Here is a 25063-nt window from a genome sequence, read left to right as displayed (position 1 = left end):
CACTGCAACAGGCCCTGGAAGGCTTGTGAAGGTAGAGAGTAAAATCAATGCAGCAAAACACAGGGAAATCCTGGAGGAAAACCTGATGCACTCTGCAAGAGAACTGCGACTTGGGAGAAGATTTTTTTCCCAGTAAGACAATGACCCCAAGCATAAAACCAAAGCTGCACAGGAATGGCTTAAAAACAACAAAGTTAATGATGTGGAGTGGCCAAGTCAGAGTCCAGCCCTCAATCCAATTGAGAATGGGTGGCTGGTCTTGAAAAGGGCTGTTCACTCATGATCCCCATGCAATCTGACGGAGCTTGAGCAGTTTTGTAAAGAAGAAATTGCAGTGTCCAGATGTGCAAAACTGATAGAGACCCGTCCACACAGACTCAAGGCTGTAATTGCTGCCAAAGGTGCATCTACTAAATACTGACTTGAAGGGGGTGAGTAATTATGCAATCAATTGTTTGGTGTTTAATAATTGCAATATATTTAGACCAATTTGTATAAAAAAAAAAATTCACTCTGACAAGAAAGAGTCTTTTTGTGTTGATCAGTGTCAAAAAAGCCAAATTAAATCCACTGTGATTCAATGTTGTAAAACAATAAAATATGAAAACTTCCAAGGTGGGTGACTACGTCTAATAGGCACTGTGTCCCTGCAAGTGGAACAAGTGCCACTACACCTCCTTGCTCACTACCATCCAGGGCCCCATATAGTCCTTTGAAGTGAGCCAACAGTTTATCTGTGAGTGGGTTGGCTCCCGGTGTGGCCTCCCGTATATCGGTGAGACCTGATGTAGATTGGGAGAGTGCTTGGCTGAGCACCTACGCTCTATCCGCCAGAGAATGCCAGATCTCCTGGTGGCCGCCCATTTCAATTCTGCTTCCCCTCCCCATTCTAACATTTCCGTCTATGGCCTCCTGTACTGCCGTGATGAGGCTACACTCAGGGTGGAGGAGCAACACCTTGTATTCCATCTGGGTAGCCTCCAAGCTGATGGCATGAACATTGATTTTTCTAACTTCCTGTAATGGGTACATCCCCCCCCCCCTTCACCATTCCCCATTCTCATTTCCCTCTCTCACCTTGTCTCCTTGCCTGCCCATCACCTCCCTCTGGTGCTCCTCCCCCTTCCCTTTCTTCCATGGCCTTCTGTCCTCTCCTATCAGACTCCCCCTTTTCCAGCCCTTTATCTCTTTTACCAATCGACTTCCCAGCTCTTTACTTCACCCCTCCCCCCTCTCAGTTTCGCCCATCACCTACAACCTTGTACTTCTTCCCCCCCTCTCCCCTTCTTCTTACTCTGTCTTCTCATCTCTTTTTTCCCAGTCCTGATGAAGGGTCTCAGCCTGAAACATCTATAGTTCTCTCTTTTCCACAGATGCTGCCTGGCCTGCTGAGTTCCTCCAGCATTTTGTGTGTGTTACTTTGATTTCCAGCATCTGCAGAGTTCCTTTTGTTTGTGAAGAAGTCAACTTTTTGGGCAAAGCTCACTGTTCCCTCTAAGCAGAGTGGGTTCGTGGCCCTGGAATAACTGAAATGCCCCCATGCACATAGACTTCGTTGCCACGCAGCTAGAAAAGGTTTACATAATGTGAAAGATTTTCTTTGTACAGTATTTTTTTGTACAGGAAAGCCACCACTACAACCTGTAACCTGGTCACCTCTGAGGCGGAGGTAGGCAGATATTTCCAACGAGTGGACAGTCGCAAGGCTGCGGAACCGGACGGTATCCCAGGACGAGTACTCAGGATGTGCACAGCACAACGGGCAGGTGTGTTTACTGACATTTTAAATCTCTCCCTCTCCAGTGTAGAGTGCCCTCCTGCTTCAAATTATCCACCATTGCCCCATCCCAAAAAAGACCAAGGTAACATGCCTGAACGACAGACGTCCTGTCACACTCACCTCAATAATAAGCAAATGCTTTGAGAGGCTGGTCAAGGACTACGTCTGCAGCTTGCTACCACCCACACCGATCCCCCTACAATTCGTCTACCGACACAGTCAACACAGTAGCTACTGCTCTACACACTGTCCTTACACATCTGGAGAAGAAGGATGCTTATGTGAAAATGCTGTTCTTGGACTACAGTTCGGTAATTCCATCCAGGCGCAAAAGAAAGCTCCTGACCCTGCCTTGTGCGGCTGGATCCTGGATTTCCTGTCAAGTCACCAGCAGGTGGTAAGAGTGGGCTCCCTCACCTCCACTCCTCTGACTCTCAACACAGAAACCCCTCAGGGCTGTCTACTAAGTCTCCTGCTTTACTCCCTGTATACCCATGACTGTGTCACCACCCACAGCTCTAATCTGCTAATTAAATTTGCTGACAACACTACATTGATTGGCCTAATCTCAAACAATAACAAGAAAAGAGGGCCCGAAGGATCATCGGGGACCCAAGTCACCCCAACCACAGTCTATTCCAGCTGCTACCATCTGGGAAACGGTACCACAGCATAAAAGACAGGACCAACAGGCTCCGGGACAGCTTCTTCCACCAGGCCATCAGACTGATTAATTCATGCTGATATGAGTGTATTTCTGTGTTACATTCACTGTTCTGATTATTATAAATTATAATAAATTACTATGATTGCACATTACACATTTAGACAGAGACATAATGTAAAGATTTTTAATCCTTGTGTATGTGAAGGATGTAAGAAATAAAGTCCATTCAATTCAATAACAAATTGCTGACGTGCCACTGATGTTGGCCGAATCAAAGGTGGTGACGAATCAGCATTTAGGAGGGAGATTGAAAATCTGGCTGAGTGGTGCCACAACAACAACCTCTCACTCAATGTCAGCAAGACCAAGGGGCTGATTATTGACTTCTAGAGGAGGGAACTAGAGGTCTGTGAGCCAGTCCTCATCAGGGTATCAGAGCAGGAGAGGGTCAGCAACTTTAAATTCCTTGATTTTCTCATTTCAGAGGATGTGTCCCGGGCCCAGCATTTAAGTGCAATTACATAGAAAGCACGGCAGTGCCTCTACTTCCTTGGGAGTTTGCAAAATTTGGCAGGACATCTAAAACGTTGACAAACTTCTATGGATGTGTGGTGGAGTGTATATTCACTGGCTGCATCACAGTCCGGTATTGAGAGACTAATGGAAAATTGTACAAAAAGTAATGGATACAGCCCAGAGCTTCATGGTACCATTGAACACATCTACATGGAGCGTGGCTGCAGGAAAGCAGCATCCATCATCAGGGATCCCCTACTACCCGGGTCATGCTCTCTTCTCGCTGCTGCTATCAGGAGGAAAGTACAGGAGCCTCAGGACTCACACATTTATTCTGGAACACAGTGGCTAGGTTTAACAGGAACCTGTTATAGTTATTGACAAAATCCTAAAAAGGCCCACAGCTGCGACACATCCTTTGCCCTCAGTGCATTCTCCATTACTTGAATTTTCTCAGCACACGAGTAAATCTTGTGCATCAATGGTGTGTCCACAGTAAGTAATGCTTGCTTTAAAGAATTTTACACGAGTTGCATCATGCTCCGAGCTCATAATCTTCCAATCTTTTTAACACTGTCTTGAGATTTTAGAGATGTTCCTTTCATTCATCCTCACTGGTAACAATGATGTCATCCAGGTAACATTGAGCCCTGCAGCACCTGGTCCATAGCTTTCTGCCAGAGCGCAGGTGCAGGTGTTACTCAAAAATAAGCCTATAAGTGATAAAGCCCTTTGAGTGTATCTGGTGAGAAACACATTGGACTCTTTTGTCATCTCTGTCTGTAGGTAGGCCTCAGTTAAGCCCACTTTGCTGAAGTGTTTCCCTCCAGATAGGTTTGCAAAGATATCCTCCATCCTGGGCAGAGGGTATGGATCTACTTTCAGTACTGGGTTGATGGTGACCTTAAAATCACCACAGATCCTGACAGACATTTTTCTTCTTGGCTGGCACTGCCCATGGGCTCCACTCAACCTTGGAAAGAATTCCTTCAGCCTCTCTGCAATCCAGCTCACTGGCTACTTTATCACAGATGGTACAAGGATGGATCAGCTTTGTAAAACTGGGGTATGGCATTTTCATTTCACACTATTTTACCCTTGATATGTTTCAAGTTTTCCAATGCCATCCTTGAACACTGCTGTGGCATCATCCGGTACCACCTTTAATTTGCTTTCAGTTGACCCTGTTGCAGGGATGTGGCATTCAAATTGTGATGGTTTTCCAATCAAGTTGTAGTTGTCTCAGCCATCTGTAGCCCTATAGTGCTCACCCTCCTGTTTTTACCACACACAAGACCAACTTGGCTTGTTGGTTGCTGTATTTCACTGTTACAAATGCCATTCCCACAGGAGTTATCTTTCTCCAGCATAAGTTCTTGGTTGAATATCTGCAGGCTTCAGTTCAGTATCTTTAAAATGTTGTTGAAACTCAATTTGTGGAATGACTGAAACAGCCGAGCCAGTGTCCAGTTCCATAAGACCATAAGATATAGGAGCAGAATTAGGTCATTTGGCCCATCGAGTCTGCTCCACCATTTCATCATGGCTGATCTAATTTTCCTCTCAGCCCCAATCTCCTGCCTTCACCCCATAATCCTTGTGCCCTAACCCATCAAGAATCTATTAACCTCTGCCTTAAACATTCATAAAGATTTGGCCTCCACAGCTGCTTGTGGCAAAGAATTCCACAGATATACCATTCCCTGGCTAAAGAAATTCCTTTTCATCTCCATTCTCAAAGATGCCCCTCTATTCTGAGGCTGTGTCCTCTGGTCTTAGACTCTCCCACCATAGGAAACATCCTCTCCACATTCACTTTATCAAGGCCTTTCACCATTTGATAGTTTTCAATGAGGTCACCCCTCTTTCTTCTGAATTCTACTGAACACAGGGCCATCAAATACCTTTCATAAGACAAGCCATTCAATCCTGGAATCATTTTCGTGAACCTCCTTTGAACCCTCTCCAGTTTCAGCACATCCTTTCTAAGATAAGGGGCCCAAACCTGCTCTCAATACTCCAAGTGAGGCCTCACCAGTGCTTTAGAAAGTCTCAACATTACATCCTTGCTTGCTTTTTATATTCTAGTCTTCTTGAAATGAATGCTAACATTGCATTTGCCTTCCTCATCACCGACTCAACCTGCAAATTAACCTTTAGGGAATCCTGCACGATGTCTCCCAAGACTCTTTGCAGCTCAGATATTTGTATTTTCTCTCCATTTTGGAAAATAGTCAACCCTTTCAATTCTTCTACCAAATTTCATGACCATACTCTTCCTGACACTGTATTCCATCTGCCATTTCTTTGCTCATTCTCCTAATCTAAGTCCTTCTGTAGCCTCTCTACTTCCTCAAAACTACCTGCATCTCCTCCTATCTTCATATTGTCTGCAAAGTTTAGAACAAAACCATCAATTTCATCATCCAAAATATTGACATATAATGTAAAAAGAATTGGTCCCAACACAGACCCCTGTGAAACAACACTAGTCACCGGTAGACAGCCAGAAGAGGTTCCCTTTATTCCACCCTTTGCCTCCTGCCAATCAGTCACCGCTTTATTCATGCTAGAATATTTCCTGTAAACCCATGCATTTATAGCTTTTTAAGCAGTGGCACCTTGTCAAAGGCCTTCTGAATATCAGAACATCAACCTGTACTGAACATCAGAACACAACAACCGATTCTCCTTTGTCTACGCTGCACGTTATTTCTTCAAAGAATTCTGATGGATTTGTCAGGCAAAATTTTCCCTTGAGGAAACCATACTGACTACAGGCTATTTTATCACGTGCCTCCAACTACCCTGAGACCTCATCCTTAATAGTCAACTTTAACATCTTCCTAACCACTAAGATAAGACTAATTGGCCTATAGTTTCCTTTCTTCTGCCTCTCTCCCTTCTTGAAAATTGGAGTGAAATTTGCAATTTTCCAGTCTTCCAGAACCATTCCAGAATCTAGTGACTCTTGAAAGATCATTACTAATGCCTCCACAATCTCTTTACCCACCTCTTTCAGAACTCCGGGGTGTACACCACCAGGTCCAGGTGACTTACCTACCTTCAGACCTTTCAGTTTCCCAAGAGCCTTCTCTCTAGTTATGGTAACTTCACACACTTCATGTCCCCTGACACTTGGAACTTCTGTCATACAGCTACTGATTTCCACAGTGAAGACTGATGTAAAGTACTTATTCAGTTTGTCCACTATTTCTTTGTCCCCCATTACTACATCACAGGCATCGTTTTCCAGCAGTCCAATGTCCACTGTCGCCTCTGTTTTACATTTATGTACCTGAAGAAAATATCCATTTTAATGAATTTGCCGTTCACTTCTGGTGTAAGCCATATTGCTTGTCTCTTGTTAGATTTCACACATATCAACCTTCAGACCTTTCAGCTTCCCAAGCACCTTCTCCTTAGTAATAGCAAACACATTCACTTCTGCCCCCAACTGTCTTAAATTTCAGGCATACTGCTTGCATCTTCCACAGTGAACACTGATGCAAAGTACTAATTAAGTTCTCCCGTCATTTCTTTGTCCCTCATTACCACCTCTCCAGCGTCATTGTGGTCTGATATCCACTCTCATCTCTTTTTTACTCCTTATATATCTGATAAAACTTTGGTATCCTCTTTCATATTATTGACTGGCTTACCTTCAAATTTCAACTCTTCTCTCTTTATGGCGTTTTTTAGTTGTTTTTTTAAAAGGTCCCCATTAGTTTTTGCTATATTATATTCCTTTTTCTTTTCTCTTTATGATGTTTGACTTCCCTTGTTAGCCACAGTTCTGTCATTCTCCCTTTAGAATATTTCATCATCGTTAGGATGTATCTATCCTGCGCCTCCTGAATTCCTCCAGAAGCTCCAGCTATTGCTGTTCTGCCATCATCCTTGCCAGTGTCCCCTTCCAGTCAACGTTGGCAAACTCCTCTCTCATGCCTCTGTAATTCCCTTTACTCCACTGTAATTCAGATGTATTTGACTTTCTCTTCTCCCTATCAAACTGCAGGATGAATTCTCTTAAATTATGGTCGCAGCCTACCTTAATCTCCCTAATCAAATCATGTTGTGTCAACCTTTTAACCTAGTAACCTAGGGATCTAACCCTTCTCTCCTACGTAGCTTTCCATTTTTCTCTCATCCATGTAACTGTCTAAGAATTTCTTAAATGCTCCTAATGTGTCTGTTTCTAACACACTACCCTAGCAGGACATTTCCTGCATGCACCCAGCATTCTCTGTGTAAAGAACACTCCCCCTCCCATACTTTCCTGCAATCATCTTGAAGTTATGCCTGCTTGGATTAGCTGTTTCTACCCTGGGGAAAAGCTCAGAATTTATTACCGAAACTCTTTCAGAAAGCTAGAAGTTTCAGCTCTATCTTCTGCAATATCAGGATCGCAGAACTCCAGCTGGAAACAGAAGTTGAAAACTCCTCACATGGTGTGTATGCGCAATGATTTCATGAACTCTTCTCTACTTTCCCTCTCCCTGGGATGCCTTATTCCCACCCCCCAAAGAACACACCTTAGCCACAGAGCAGGCTGCCGAGTGCACAAATGTTTTCCAGTAACAATAAATTAACACCCATGTATAAGAATTATTTGCTTTAAGGCAGAACAAAATTAAATAAATTAGCAAAAGTTATCTGTTGTAGTTTTGACTCTGGCCTTATCACAAGAGGCAAGAGGGGACAATGAGCTTTCTTTCTTTCTTTCTCCCCCTCTCCCCTCTCTTCAGCCCTCCTGCCTCAGCTGATAATCATTGTTTGATCTCTTCCTACAGAAGCTAAATAAATTTGGAAGTCCCAATCAACCCTTACCAATTTTTAATTGATGCACCGTAGGTGTGCCTGGATAACCGTGTGCCTTCCTCCTGATCTGATCAATCATTCCGGTGTGCCCCAACACCCTGCTCTATCTATAACCCTTGTAAACACTTTAATCCCTTTTTACAATGTTGCTTACATTGTCAGTGCATGCTGGTATTTATTTATACATACTTTATTCCATATTCATATTTTAACCTCTAATAACTTTATTTTTATATAATTTATAACAGTTGAATGTTGCTTTTTGTTGCATGTCACACCCAGACCAACACACCACAGCAAATTCTGACGACTTGTACAAGGCAAATAAAGTTGATCCTTGAACTTCAGTCACCACTACTCTGAACTGATTCTATACGACCTACAGACTCACTTTCGAGGACTCTTTACAACTCATGACCTTGATATTATTGTCATTTGTGCAATTTGTCACCTTTTGCACATTAGTTGTTTGTCAGTCTTTGCCTGTTTATCTATAATTGTCCATAAAATTCTTTTGTATTTCTTTACTTCCCTGTTGATACCTGCAGGAAAATGAATTTCAAGGGAGTATATAGTTGGCATATTTTAATAATAAATGTGTTCTGAACATTAAAGTTTGAAGTTGGTTTAGCCAATGCTATGGTGACTGGCTCAGGACTTCATACACACCATAATGTGCCTTCTCAAACAAGAGAAAATCTGCAGATGCTGGAACTCCAGAGCAACACACAAACTGCTGGAGGAACTCAGCAGGCCAGGCAGCATCTATGGAAATGAATAAGCAGTCAATGTTTCGGTCCGTGAAGAACGGTGTCTTCTCTCCACGATCTGTATTTGCTGTTTCATCCTCGGCTGGTAAACAGTGTGTTAGAGCTTGCACACTCAGTGGCCACTTTATTACATACAGGAGTCTACCTAACAAAGTGGTCATAGGAGCTGAACGGTGTGGTCTGCTGCTGCTGTAGCCCATCCACAAAAGGTTTAACCTGTTGTGTGTTCAATTAACCACTGTTTCACTACGTGGTTAATGGAGTTATTATCACCTTCCTGTCAGCTTGAACCAGTCTGGCCGACCTCCTCTGACCTCTGTCACTCTCCTCACCCTGGATATTGCTTTGATTTTCACACCATTCTCTGTAAACTCCACAGACCGCTATGCGTGAAAAACCCAGGAGATCAGCAGTTTCAGAGATATTCAAACCACCCCATCTGGCACCAACAATCATTCCATGGTCTGAACAACAACTGAACCTCTTGACCATGTCTTACTCATTGAGTTGCTGCCTTGTGATTGGCTGATCAGATATTTGCATTAATGAGCAGGTGTACCTAATAAAGTGGCCACTGAGTGTATGCTCTTTTCCTACCGTTGATGTCTCATTTGTTCGCCCTCCATCCCTCACCCTCATTTCCTAGATTTATCACCCTCTGCTGCCTGGTTTCTATCTACCCATCACCCATTCTTTTCTCCATGAGTTTCAGCTCCCTTGGTACACCTTTTCTCTCCCCACACCCACCCAAATCCATCTACCTAAATGTTTTTTTCTTACCTGATCCTACTTATCAGCCTCTATCATAATAATCTTCGTCCTACATCTGGCTTTCTGTGCCCATCATCCCTCCCTCTCCTGGTTCCACCTCTCTCCTCCAGTCTCGGTCTTAGTCCTCCCTCCCATTTCAACACTCTGGCCATCTTCCCTCTACACCCTCTGTCCTGATGCACAATCTCCTCTTGAAGCATTGACCATCCCTTTGCCTCCAGAGATGTTGCTCGACCTGCGGAGTTCATCCAGTGGCTTGGTTTCCATGGTGGCGTTGGGTAAGGCAGGCACATCCATCAGATATGCGCCAGTGAAGGAGGCACAAGTTGAGAAGCAAATTTTTTTTGGACTGAGGGCAGTGGGTATATGGAATGAGATGCCACAGGAAGTGGTTGAACAATTTATTGTGAGCAGTTTTGCGCCCCTTAGCTAAGGAAAAGAATGATTCCAGACAATGAAAGGGTTAATGGATGAAGAGTGTTTGATGGCTCTGGGCCTGTACTCACTGGAGATAAGAAAGAAAAATAGGTGGGGGGGGGGGGGGTCATTGAAACCTGTCATTGAAAGGCCCAGATGAGTAGATGTGGAGAGGATGCTTCCTAAAGCAGGGAGATCTGGGACAAGAGGGCACAGCCTCAGAATACAAGGACATCTCTTTCAAACAGAAATGAGGAGGAATTTCTTTAGGCAGAGGGTGGTGAATCTGTGGATTTCTTGTAATTTATTTTTTTATTGAAGTTCATCAAACAAACATTTCCATAAGATGTATTCCAGACATTGTACATATACATCATATAATCATATATATCACAAAATCTCCACAAAGTATTTATTTGGGGTATACACTTATAGATCTATCTAGGGCAACCAACATATTCTTTACCTAAATTGATGCATTCCTTTGAACAATATGGTCAATTATCAGGACACAAGAGCAACATAGATAAAACCTCGAATCTGTGGATTTCATTGCCACAGACAGCTGTAGAGGCCTGTTGACCCCGGTTTATTACACTGAGGAGGAGATCTCATTGAATACCATCCAATGTTGAAAGGCCTAGATAGAGTGGATGTGGAGAGGATGTTTCCTATAGCAGGGGAGTCTAGGACAAGTGGCCAAAGCCTCAGAATACAAGTATGTCCCTTTAGCACAGAGATAAGGAGGAATTTCTTTCATCAGGCAGTGGTTAATCTGTGGAATTCATTGCCACAGATGGCTTTGTAGGTCAAATCATTGGGTATATCTAAAGCAGAGGTTCATAGATCCTTGATTAGTAAGGGTGTCAAAGGTTAGGGGGGGAAGGCAGGAGAGTAGGGTGGGGAGGGGTAATACATTAGCCATGATAGAATGACGGAACAGACTTGATAGGCTGAATGGCCTAATTCTGCTCCCATGTCCTATGGTCTAACAGAGGTGGATAGAATTATGATATACACATGGATAAGAAAGATATGGGCAAAAGCATATGGGCAAAAGACTGGCTCAATCTGACAATTTTTGTCAGTATAGATGAGTTGGGCCAAAGGGCCTGTTTCTGGGACATGTTGTTACCTGGCTCTACGAACCTTCATCTGATGTTTCAGATATTGGTTGAAGGGTAAACCCAGATATGTTGGGCAGAATTAGCCCATTGTGCTGGGGTGTCTGGTACATCAGATATCAGATTTCCTTGTCTGAAATCTCTGGCACTTCAGCATTCCCTCAGTGTTACACTGGAAACAGCAGCCGAAAGAAAAAAATTGGGGGGGTGGGGGGCGTAGTAACGTGAACGCTTTGCAGCACCAGCAACCCGGGTTCAAATCCCACCACTGTCTCTAAAGGGTTTATATGTTCCCCCCCGTGACTGTGTGGGTTTCTCCCACATCCCAAAGATGTATGGTTTACTATATTTGGGTGGTGTGGGCTTATTGAATTGGGAGGGCCTGGGGCCTGTTAGTGAGCTGTGTCTCTCAATAAAATAAAATTCACCCGGGAGTGCGTCTTTGCCCCACCGTGCTCCAAGGTGAGAGTGGAGGCCTGACTGATATGGCATCTGGTACTTAATTCACAACAGGTGTAGGGACCTGTTTCCTGGGGAAACTGTGTTACATCCACACTCTTCTAGTGTGGGTCTCTGCCCAGATGGGACTTGGATTTACTGGATGACAGATGGCACCTATTTCTGTCCCAGATGTCTGTGAAAAATTAATGCCAGCAAATTCTGAGTTGCTTTAATAACAACAAAATATAAATTAAAAATTTATAATTCCACTAGCTGTCAAGTGGGAGTGGGGAATCAAAGATGAAATCAGGATCTTGTGCATTAAGCAACGGGAAGAAAACACATTAAAAGATTTAACAATCGAAATTGGAGGAAGAGTGAAGAAAAATATTCTTTAAAAGTGGTTGAAATTCTTCCAATTTATACAAGGCTGTGAGAAGATCTTGCAAGTATTAATAACTTGCACTTTGTTCTTAAGTCTCAAAAGCCCGGATTTGATTAGTCTCCTCACCCCCTCGTTCATAAAGTGGGACCTATTGTTCTTAAACAAATATCCCTGCATTTAGTTGTAAATGAGGTGACTATAATGTGGCTAAGTCTTCATTCTGGCAAATTTCAAAAGCCTCTTATTGATGCAAAGTATTTTAGGCGACCTGGTGTTAGGAATCTTCCAAGAGGATCACAAACATCGTAGGTTTTGGAGGCTTGCATGCCTCAATGACCCAGAAAGCTGTGCTAGCCAGAGTCAGGGCTTGATGCTTGACTCTCGGTAAGGTCACCCGTACCAAACAGGTCAAAGTGCAAAGGACAGACTAAGAGTGGTCCACCAGTTCTCCACGTTCAGGGCTAACAACCCTGACTAGTCAAACAAAACTCGTGAAGAGAGTCCTTGAGAAGACTTGGCTTGGACCCAAATGCTGGAGTACCCACAGCAAGGATTGAGACACGGTATCAAACTGGACCGAGAATCTGAGCACAAAACAGACGCTAGACGAAATCACGGGTAGGCTTGCTGTTGAGCACCAAACTTTAAAATGCTCAATCCTTGGTGCCCAATTAGCGGGACTGTTCTGAAACCTTGAACGGGCCGCACCAGCTATCCATACTCGGGGAGTTAGAGTGCCTGAACCTCGGAAGCTGGCAGTGATGGGTGCGTGTCGTAACAGGACCCCCTCCCCTAATGCTGACTCCTGACAGCCCAGGCTGCCTGGAGAGACGATGATTGCAGTCATAGATGAGAGCCGGATCCAAGATGTCTCTTTCAGGCACCCAGCACCTCTCCTCCAGCCCAAATCCCTCCCAGTCCATGAGATTTGCCAAACACCTTGAACAGTACGCGAGTCCAAAATTCTTCTCATGGTGGAAACCTGTTCCCCATCGACAAATGTGGGTGGCGGTGGGGCCATCAAGTTGGTGTTCTCAGGGTTTAACTTGGAAACATGGAAAGTGGGATTGATCTTGATGGTCTTGGGGAGCTGCACAGCGTAGACCATTGGGTTTACTTTCCTGAGAATCCTGAAAGGTCCAATAAACTTGGGTGCCAATTTCTTGGACTACACTAAGTCGATAGTCAGACTCATTGCTCAGGCTGAAAATTTGGTCCCTGTCTTACCTTGTAGTTAACTTCTGTTTCAGCCTTCTGGGTAGAAACTAACAAAATCTCCCTTGCCCTAGTCCATTTCTCCTTGCAGCATCAGACATCTCAAGATCTTCAGCCACAGGAACCCCAACCTATGCCTCCTGCTCAGGGAAGAGTGACAGAGAATACCCCAACTGGCATTTGAAAGGGGACATCCCATGTGCCAAATGCTGTAGAATGTTGTGGATTACCTCTGCCCACATCAAATGGTCACACCACTTGTTCAGTCTTTCAAAGACCCAGTATTTTTAGGGTATTTTCCATACCTTGGCTCACCTGCTCCATCTGCCTGTTGGACTGTGGGCGAAACCCAGAGGAAAGACTCACTGTTTCCCCAATCAGTTTGCAAAATGCCCTCCAGATGTGACTTGCAGGCTGTGATCCAACACAATGTCCACTGGAGAACCGTGGATTCTGAAGACCTGCTGTAGGACAATCTCAACCGTCTCCACTGCTGATGGAACTCCGTCCAAGGTGATGAGTTTACAGGCCTTCAAAAATTGATCCATGATAGTGGTCTTCCCCTTGGAAGGAGGACAAAGTCCATGGTCGGGTCCGGAACAGGCAGAGGGTGAAGGAGCCCTTGAGGTTGTGTGTAGAGCTCCTGGTTCCGGGTGCACAATCCACATGCCTGCACGTATTGACGGACATTCCTCACCATTCCAGGTCACCAATATCTTCCCTTAATGAAATCAAGGGTCCTGGAAATCCCTGGGTGAGATGTCAATCTGGATGCATGTCCCCATTGAAGAATCTGAGACCAGAGAGGACTAGGAACGAACAGCCAACCCTGAGGGCCATTCTGTGAAGGATCTCCTTTTGTGCCTGTGCCTCGTGAACAAGTGTGTCAATCCCCCAATGAACTGGCACTGTCAGCTTGGCTTGGGGCCAAATGGTGGTTGGCTGCTTCTCTCGTTCGGACTCGTTAAACAAGGCATCTGGCTGCTGGTTTATAGATCCTGGTCAACAGGTCAGGATGAAATTAAAACCATGAGAAAGACTACCTGGAATTCAGTCTTTTAGCATCCTGAATATAAGCCAGGTTCTCATGGACCGTTCTTACGGATAAAAGGGTTCTTGGCCCCCTCGAGCAAGTGTCGCTATTCCTTCAGATCCAACTTGATTGCAAGCAGCTCTCTATCATTATTCACCTCTGCTGGGGATGGTCACCTGGAACAGAATGCACGCAGATGTAGTTTATTGTCCCAAGGTGTCTGTTGAGACAACACTGCACCCACTCCGACATCAGAGGCGTCCACTTCCATAATGAAGGGAAGGTCTGGATTAGGTACAACCAAAATAAGAGCTGTCATGAACTGCCGTTTGACACCTGCGAAAACAGCCTCTGGCTCAGTAGTTCAAACAAAGGGGCCCTAAAATCTCTTGGTTAGTGCCGTCAGAGGAGCCGCCACTGAGCTGAAGTTTCTGATAAATTTTCGATAAAAGTTGGCAACTCCCAGGAATCATTGGACATGCTTCACACTGGATGGTTGTGGACAATCTCCAACTGCCTGCGGCTTACAAGGGTCCAATTTGAGATTGCCATAATGGAGCCCAAAAAGAAATAGTGGTTACGTGAAATTCAGACTTCTCCAGCTTGATGTAAAGTCCATGATCAAGTAGCCTCTTTAGGAAATTTTTGATGTAAGCGATGTGCTCCTGGGGACTTCGAGAATGTTGTCCGAGTAGACAAAGGTGTACTTATGGAGAGCATCACAGAGCACGTTGTTTATAAAGGCCTGGAAAACTGCTGGCAGGTTCAAAAGGCCGAAGGGTATGACCAGGTACTCATGGTGCCTTGTCAATGTGTTGAATGCCGTTTCCCACTAGTCACCCTCCTTTATGCTCTCCACAAATCCAGCTTCAAGAATTCTCTTGCACCTTGGAGAATCTTGAAAACAGTGCTCGTAAGTGGAAGAGGGTAACAATTCTTGACCATTGTGCAATTGAGCCCTCTATAATCAATGCAAGGCCACAGACACCCGACCTTCTTCTGTGTGAAGAAGAAGCCAGCCCGGCTGGAGAGGTGGAGGGCCAAATGAATCCCATCGCAAGAGCCTCCTTAATGTACTCTTCCATAGCGCCTCTCTCCAGCCTGAGAGAGTATATGATCAACCCCACAGAGGAATCCTACCTGGCAGTAGATCTATTGCACAGTCGTACGGACAGTACGACGGAAGAGTAGAGTCCTTTCCTTTCTGAAGACCTCTTCCAAATCCTTGTAGACAGAAGGGATTTCTATTGGCTTGGTGCTGCAGTTTCCCCTGAAACTTCATCCGAGGATAACTTCAGTGACTCTTTTGGTAGCAGGAGTGCTTCAACAGACCCCAGAGTCTTCCCCCATAGGTCCACAAGAGTCTTTAGTGAAAATAGAAGCCAAATTGCAGTCCAAATCCTTGTTCGTCTCCTCAGACATCGGCAGAGAGGTGCGACAATTAGTCCTTGTGCTCCTGAGATTAGATTCCAAGGATCACTGTCTTGGAATCTTCCCTTTTGACAGGACCTGGCAACTGGAGCCCTTTGGCTCAGCTGTTAGAGTTTCATACTGGTTAGGTGCCTCTTTGGTTTGCTCCTGAACTGGAGATCTCATTCCAGTGCACCCCTGACTCGCGCGGGCCTATTGGCCGGAGCCAGCTTGTCTTCCCTTGAAGGTAGAAGGTAGGACTGGGTCTCTTGAAGACTACAGGTCACCCTGAGCAGAAGTCTGCCTCCTTGCTGGCTGCTGGTCTTGGGAGAGTCTGGGGTCTGGAACACGGGCTGAAAACAAACCCTCTTACAGTGATTCTCCCCTCCCTCCAGTGATGCTGAGACAGCCAGGGGTACCCGCAGATCAGGGGTACGAGTGGAGAGTCAATAATGTAGAAACTAATGTCTTTCACATGAACCCCTATCCTCATCTGCAACACCACAGACTGTTGCTGGATCTGCCCGGAATGTAGTGGGCGGCCGTCCAAGACGATTGCAGGCAAGGACTGACACAACTCTCGCAGTAGCATGTTGAACTCATGGACGGTTCCTCTATTCAGAGAACTACCCGCTGTCCCAGACTCCACACCTGCCTCAGGTCCATACCCCAGGTAAACTCCACCTTCAACATGAAACCAGAATCTGTGGGTGTAGGCATAGTGGCGGCTACTATCACAGTCAGTCCTGCTGGTGTTGGACATTCTTCGCAGTTCCCCGGGTTGCTGCAGCTTACACTTGCCTGCAAATGACCTGATTTCCCGCAGTAAAAGCAGCGGGGCTGGGACCTCACATCGGCGGAGAGTCTAGTGTAACTGATCTGCAGGGCTTCAACTGGATCTCAAGCAGGCGACGGGCTGGTCATGGTCCGAGGTTGGGGAGTGGACAACAATGCATTGAGTCTGGGCTCAGTCTAGCCCTCCTTGACCTCCTGCTGTAGTCCCACTTACACTCTGCTGGATGATCCTCAAATTGGATGGACTGGTTGATGAGAACCTCGAAGTTCTCTGCAGTCTTTCCCAAGACGAGGGCATCCTTCAATTTATCTCAGAGTCTGTGGTGACGTAGCACGGCCAAAGCCTCCCCGTTCCAACCACTCTCCTGGGCCAAGTTCTGAAATTCAATTGCGTAGTCAGCCACTGACCATACCCCCTCAGGCAGTCTGAGGCTTATTTGGCGGTGTGAGGAAACACCCCCCCCCCCCCCCAATGGCGGCAACAAATTCCTCCGAGTCTGAGCAAATCTCCGACCTACTTTCCCAGTGCGTGGTGGCCCAGACCAGGTCTGTCACAGTCAGGAAAGAGATCATGAAGGCCACCTTCCAGCATTCCAAAGAGAACCGGGAAGGCTGGAACTCAAATACTAATGAGCACTGGATGAGAAAGCTGCATCAAGAACCCGGGTCCTGGTCGAATCTCACGGGGGTTGGAAGATGTACTGGCTCTAGAATGGGACCAAATGGTTCTCCCAAGTGACTCTGGCCTCCTCCTTGCAGAAGTTGACCAGTGGCTACCTGGAGGTCATGTATCTCCAGGCTCTGTTGGGAAGTATCTTCACCGTGGCTGACAAAAGACTCTGACACCCTGCTGGGACCATATTGACACATTTGTACCGTGATGAGAGTGCATGACGAGGATGACTTGGACCCCAATGCTGGAATATTCGCTGCAAAGGTCGAGACACGGTTTCAAACTGGATCAAGAATCTGAGCACAGAACAAACACCAGACGAAATCACAGCTAGACTTACGATTGGGCACCAAACCTCTCTCTCTCTCTCTCTCTCTCTCTCTCTCTCTCTCCGTCTTGTTTTACGGCGGTTGGCACCCAGCTTAATGGTGCATTACCGCCTCGGCACCAAACCTCAGTTCAGATGCTCCTTAAATGCTCAATCCTATTAGTACCAATTAGCAGCACTGTCCTGATTCTTTACAGGGGCAGTGCCCACTATCCATACTCCGGGGAGTTACGGCGTCTCAACCTCGGAAGCTAGCATGAATGGGTACATAACAAAACTGTTACAGATACAGCAATGAAGAGTCTTTCTGCATCTGAGTACAATAGTATTCCTGAGTCTCCACCTGGCACCTGCATGACTGACAGAAGTGAAAACCGAGAGGAAGCTAATGGCACGACAAAGGAAGCCCGGAATGCCACTGGGGACCTGATAGGACCTTCATTGTTGCTCTAAACGCCAGCAGAGTAACAGGCAGCAAGGTGTTAGGAATGTTGATTTATAAAAGTAAGTTCTATCATTATATTTCCTTCCAGGTCCTTCAGGACAACTCCACCAGACTTGGCTCTCATTATCTCTATAATGTCCTCAAACTATAACCCTTTAAAAACTTGAGCGACACACATAAAGTGCCAGAGGAACTCAGCAGATCAGGCTGTATCTATGGAGGGGAGTAAACTGTCAATGTCTCGGGCCAAGACCCTTCATCAGGACTGGAGAGGAAGGGGGAAGAGGGTGGGAAAGGGAAGGAGTGAAAGCTGGCAGGTGATAGGTGAGACCTGGTGAGGGGGAAGGTAGATGGATGGGGGAGTGCTATGAAGTAAGCAGGTGATAGGAGGAAGAGGTAAAGGGATGAAAAAAAAAGGAATCTGATATGAGAGGACAGTGGACCATGGAAGAAAGGGAAGGAGGAGGGAGGTGATGAGCAGATTAGGAGATGAGGGGAACTAGAAAGGTGAACAAAGAAAGCGACAAGGTGGAGGAGGGAGAAATTACCTGAGGTTAGAAAAACCACTGTTCCTGCTATCAAGTTGGAGGCTATCCATTCGGAATATGAGGTGCTGCTCCTTCAGCCGGAGTTTGGCCTCATCATGGCAGTAGGGGAGGCCATGTCAGAATGAGATGGGGACGTCAAACTGAAATAGGTGGCCACTGGGAAATCCTGTCTTTCGTGGTGGGCGAAGCGGTCCCCCAGTCTACTGTACATCAAATCTCACACTATTGTAGAGGAGGCTGCACTGGGAGCACCGGGTAGAGTAGATGACCCCAATTGACTCACAAGTGAAGTGTCAGTTCTACCAATCAGTCTACTGGTCTTCTGTTTCGGAGACGCTGAATTCATCGACTAACCTCTCTTCACTGATGTAGATTTTGTTCATCTCTTCATGTGGTTCCTTCTCTTAATTATTTTTGATAATTTGGTATTAAAGTGCCTCATGACATTGTTCAATAGCAGAGCATTAAGATATTTGCAATTCATTTTAATTTCAAACAAAGAAATATCAAACTTTGTAGATTAGGATGTGTATTAGCAGATAAAGTAGGAGAAGGAAATTATTAAAGAAAATTCAAATTTAGATTCAGATTTACTCATTACACGTACATCCAAACATGCAGAATAATGTATAATGTGTTAACAGCCAACACACCTAAGGAAGAGCTGGGGGCTTCCACAAGTGTCACCACAAATTCTGGTGCAAACATAGCATAACCACAAAACCCAGCAGAACACAAGGATCCCGGGAATGAAGGGGTTAACATATGAGGAGCGTTTGGCAGCTTTGGGCTGCCAAATACTCAGTGGAATTTAGAGGAATGCATGGGGATCTCATTGAAACCTACCGACTGTTGAAAGGGCTAGATAAGGTGGATGTGGAGAGGATGTTTGCTATGGTGGGCGTGTCCAGAACTAGAAGGCACAGCCTCAAAATTGAGGGGTGACCCTTTAGAACAGAGATAAGGAGGATTTTTTTTTTTAGCCAGAGAGGAGTGAATTTGTAGAATGCTCTGCCACAGTCTGCGGGTATATTTAAGGCGAAGGTTGATCGTTTCCTGATCAGTCAGGGCATCAAAGGATATGGCGAGAATGCAGGTGTATCGGTTTGAGTGGATCTGGGATCAGCTGTGATGGAATGACATAGGTAACTCGATGGGCTGAACAGCCTAATTCTGCTCCTATGTCTTATGGTCTAACAACTAAACCACACACACACACACACACACACACACACACACACACACACACACACACACACACACACACACACACACACACACACACACACACACACACACACACATCCCCAACTCCAGGACAGGCCTCTGGTCTCCTGGCTTCAGTTTCCAGACTTCAGATCAACCTTTGGGCTTCGATCTTTGGTATTCCTCCCTGGATTAGCTGATGACAGGACCCCGAACTCCAGGCTCTCTGATTGGCCGGCCCTCAAGCCCCTTACTCATGTGCACATCCGATCCCCGGGATCCGGTTCAGTCTGATATCCGAGGATGTCCTTTGTCACTTGTCCACATCGCTGGCCTCTGAGTACAGAGAAGAGGCCTAGTCTCTGGATGACCTTTGTCCCTTGTTCACACTTCGAGTATGGACTGCGGAACAGAAGCCTGACCTCTAGCTCCTCGATATCACTCTCTAAACTCTAACCTCCCCTCTGTGTCCCCAAAACCATCCGCTATGAACTGTAAAAAAAAATCAACTAAAAAGGTCATGATTGGCAAGCAAAATTATTGCAGATGATGGAAATCTGAAATAACAGCAGAGAATCCTGGAAATACACCAGAGGTCAGGCAGCCTCTGTAGAGCAAAAATAAACCGAGTTAATGTCTCAGGATGATAATCTATCAGAATCAGAATGAGAATCAGGTTTAATATCAATGGCATATGTCATGAAATTTGTCGTTTTGCAGTGGCAGTACTGTGCAATACACAGTAATCAAAACTATAAATTACAATTTATAAACCAGTGTCTGCAGACACTGGAAATCCAAAGCAAAATGCTTTGGATCTCGGCAGGTCAGGCAGCATCTATGGAAATGAAAAAACAGTCAACGTTTTGGGTTGAGACACTACTGTGAAGGAGGTGGGAAGACGTCAGAATGAAAAGTTGGGGGGTGGGGAAGGAGGATAGGTAGAAGGTGATAGGTGAGTTGGAAAAGTAAAGGGCTGAAGAAATCATCTGACAGAAGAGGAGAGTGCAACATAGGAGAAACGAAAGGAGGAGGGAACCCAGGGGGAAGTGAGAAGCAGGTGAGAAGAGGTAAAAGGCCAGAGTGGGGAACAGAAGACGAGGGGAGAGGGATGGAAATTTTTTTTTACCAGACAGAAAAATCAATATTCACGCCATCAGCGTGGAGGAGACCCAGACAGAATATAAGGTGTTTATCCTCCTCCTGAGGGTGGCCTCATCCGACATACCGGAACGGGAATGGGATTGGAATTAAAATGTTTGCACACCGGGAATTTCTGCTTTCGGCAGATGGAGCGGAGGTGCTCGATGAAGAGGTCCCCCAATTTAAAACAGGGTCTCACCAATGTAGAGGAGGCTGCTTTTAATAAGTATATATAAATGATTAAAAAACAAAATAGTGAGGTAGTGTTGATGCATTTACTGTCCATTCAGAAACTGGAGAACGGAGGGGAAGAAGCTGTTCCTGAAGCGTTGAGTGTGTGTCTTCAGGTATTTTGATAGTAGCAATCGCCAAGATAATTACAAGGGGTAGCAAACCAACAAGAAGAGTACTTACAATTTCAATAGGAAATGAAGGTTGGTCAGAAATTTTACAGGCGTTTTAAAGACTAAGAGTGTCACAATGTGCACTGGCAATGTTGGAACTCAGTGCCAAGGAAAGACTGATTCCGATGTAGAAACAGTGGCCAGAGTTTAGTCATAATAATTCCAATGGAACGTCAAAGGCTCAGCCAAGTGACACTGTAAGAATTCTCAAAACTAGGACCCTGTGGTTAGCGCTATTATGGCATCCACTTAAATAATACAAGTAGCATAGAATCCCTGAGTCTATCAAAATAAACTTAACAAACTTCAACAGAAAGCACCTGGAGACTGCATTACAAAGAGTGAGTCACTTTAGAAAAATGCAAGGAACTCCAAACAATTAACAACTCTCATTAAATAACAATTAACCAATGCAGGTACTCTACAAACCTCGGAGCCCAACACTCTCTGGCATTGCGCATAGGCCTGGAGAGCTCACTACAGAAAGACTTGACAGTGTAATAAACATCGATAAATGGTACTGCTGGGCGTTGTTCTAAGGTTAACTTTTGAGGAAAGGGTTAGCAAGCCAACTCTCAAAGGAAAATTAATATGGAATGAGAAGTGTAGAGGAACAAAATAGATAAATAAATGGATTGAATAATGGCATTGACAAGCATCCAGAACTAAATAGTTTCTATCACATTTCCAGATCCCTCAACATAATCCTCCAAGATGCTCTAGGCTTTGGCAGTGATACACACTTCTCTGCCATTTAAGAGAGGGGAATGTGGGAATTGCGGTCCAGCTCACCCAAGGCAAGAAACCTGGAGAGGTTCGAGGAAGTTTGAGGGGGAAATGTGTGGTGTTATTTATTCTCACATGAGATTGGTATGGGTTTTTCAATCAAGAATTATATTTTCATCCTGTTAAATGCGATGTTTGAAAAGGATAAATTCAAAAAAGGTACCGAGGTTCTGTTTTCAGGTAAGGCTGACTTTCATTAAATGAGACAGTCAATAGGAACTGGATTTAGCAAGAAAAGCTCAAAGTGAGGTGTTTCATTAAGAGTAGCAAAGGATTTTGTACTCCCGAGGGTATGGAGTGATTGTAAAGCCTGAGATTTATCAGCTGATTATCAGTGTCCAATAATGAAAATCATCTCCAGAACCCAAGAAAGACTGCTGCTGCTGGAAACCCAGAGCAACACACGTGGATGTGTGGCAGGAACTCAGCAGGTCAGGAGCATCCATGGAGAGGAATAAAGAGTGGATGTTTCACCCTTTGTCAGGACTACCTGATCCTCCTGTATGCTTAAAGTAATGGACAGCAAATGTGCATGGGCTTTGTTCATGATTTCTTAAATGTATCTATCTATCTGCCTATCTATTTATTGAAATACAGCATGGAATAGGCCTTTCTGGTCCTTTGAGCCGTGCTGCCCAGCAATCCCCTGATTTAACCCTAGCCCAATTATGGGACAATTTACTATGTGTCCAATTAACCCATCAACCGGTACATCTATGGACTATACTCCCACACGATCACGGGGAGAATGTACAGATTCCTTACAGGCAGTGGCGGGAATTGAACCTGGGTCGCTGGTACTGTCAAGCACCGCACTACTATGCTGCCCTGCCGCCCAGAAGGGATTTAATACAGACCCTTGCAAGTGATCAATCATCAGCTAAAACTAAAACTCTTGGCGCTGAAGGAATATTATCCACCAGGTCATGCGGGGCAGAGATTGGGTGGGTAAGGCTGGGTAAGACAGGTTTAGGGTGTGAGGTGAAATAATTGCGGGGACTCTAGAAACATAGAAAACCTACAGCACAAAACAGGTCCTTCAGCCCACAAAGTTGTGCTGAACATGTCCCTACCTTAGAAATTACTAGACTTCCCCATAGCCCTCTATTTTTATAAGCTCCATGTACCTATCCAAAAGTCTCTTAAAAGACCCTATCATATCTGCCTCCACCACCTTTGCCGGCAGCCCATTCCATGCACTCAGCACTCTCTGCATAAAAAACTTACCCCTGACATCTCCTCTGTACCTACTCCCCAGCACCTTAAACCTGTGTCCTCTTGTGGCAACCATTTCAGCCCTGGGAAAAAGCCTCTGACTACCCACACGATCAATGCCTCTCATCATCTTGTACACCTCCGTCAGGTCACCTCTCATCCTCTGTCGCTCCAAGGAGAAAAGGCCGAGTTCACTCAACCTATTCTCATAAGGCATGCTCCCCAATCCAGGCAATATCCTTGTAAATCTCCTCTGCACCCTTTCTATGGTTTCCACATCCTTCCTGTAGTGAGGCGACCAGAACTGAGCACAGTTCTCCAAGTGGGGTCTGACCAGGGCCCTATATAGCTGCAACGTTACCTCTCAGCTCCTAAATTCAATTCCACGATTGATGAAGGCCAATACATCATACGCCTTCTTAACCACAGAGTCAACCTGTGCAGCTGCTTTGAGCATCCTATGGACTTGGACTCCAAGATCCCTCTGATCCTCCACACTGTCAAGAGTCTTACCATTAATACTATATTCTGCCATCATATTTGACCTACCAAAATGAACCACTTCACACTTATCTGGGTTGAACTCCGTCTGCCACTTCTCAGCCCAGTTTTGCATCCTATCAATGTCCCGCTGTAACCTCTGACAGCCCTCCACACTATCCACAACACCTCCAACCTTTGTGTCATCAGCAAATTTACTAACCCATCCTTCCACTTCCCCATCCAGATCATTTATAAAAATCACGAACAGTAAGGGTCCCAGAACAGATCCCTGAGGCACACCACTGGTCACCGACCTCCATGCAGAATATGACCCATCTACAACCACTCTTTGCCTTCTGTGGGTAAGCCAGTTCTACACCCACAAAGCAATGTCCCCTTGGATCCCATGCCTCCTTACTTTCTCAATAAGCCTTGCATGGGGTACCTTATCAAATGCCTTGCTGAAATCTATATACACTACATCTACTGCTCTTCCTTCATCAATGTGTTTAGTCACATCCTCAAGAAATTCAATCAGGCTCATAAGGCACGACCTGCCCTTGACAAAGCTATGCTGACTATTCCTAATCATATTATACCTCTCCAAATATTCATAAATCCTGCCTCTCAGGATCTTCTCCATCAACTTACCAACCACTGAAGTAAGACTCACTGGTCTATAATTTCCTAGGCTATCTCTTACTCCCTTTCTTGAATAAGGGAACAACATCTGCAACCCTCCAATCCTCCAGAACCTCTCCTGTCCCCATTGATGATGCAAAGATCATCGCCAGAGGCTCAGCAATCTCCTCCCTCGCATCCCACGATAGCCCGGGGTACATCTCATCCGGTCCCGGTGACTTATCCAACTTGATGCTTTCCAAAAGCTCCATCACATCCTCTTTCTTAATATCTACATACTCAAGCTTTTCAGTCTGCTGCAAGTCAGCACTACAATCACCAAGATCCTTTTCCATGGTGAATGCTGAGGTAAAGTATTCATTAAGTACCTCTGCTATTTCCTCAGGTTCCATACACACTTTCCCACTGTCACACTTGATAAGTCCTATTCTTTCACGTCTTACCCTCTTGCTCTTCATGTACTTGTAAAATGCCTTGGGGTTTTCCTTAATCCTGCCTGCCAAGGCCTTCTCATGGCCCCTTCTGGCTCTCCTAATTTCCTTTTTAAGCTCCTTCCTGTTAGCCTTATAATCTTCTAGATCCTTAACATTACCTAACCCTCTGAACCTCTTGTAAGCTTTTCTATTCTTCTTGGCTAGATTTATTACAGCCTTTGTACACCATGGTTCCTGTACCCTACCATAACATCCCTGTCTCATTGGAACGTACCTATGCAGAACTCCACACAAATATCCCCCGAACATTTGCCACATTTCTTCTGTACTTTTCCCTGAGAACATCTATTCCCAATTTAAGCTTCCAATTTCCTGCCTGATAGCCTCATAATTCCCCTTACTCCAATTAAGCTCTTTTCTAACTTGTCTGTTCCTATCTCTCCCCAATGCTATTGTAAAGGAGATAGAAATATGATCACTATCTCCAAAATGCTCTCCCACTGAGAGATCTGACACGTGACCAGGTTCATTTCCCAATACCAAATCAAGTACTGTACAGTCTTCTCTTGTAAGCTTATCTACATATTGCGTCAAGAAACCTTCCTGAACAC

This window comes from Hemitrygon akajei, chromosome 11, assembly GCF_048418815.1.
Source record: "Hemitrygon akajei chromosome 11, sHemAka1.3, whole genome shotgun sequence".
Lineage (NCBI taxonomy): Eukaryota > Metazoa > Chordata > Chondrichthyes > Myliobatiformes > Dasyatidae > Hemitrygon > Hemitrygon akajei.
This window is presented reverse-complemented; position numbering follows the sequence as displayed.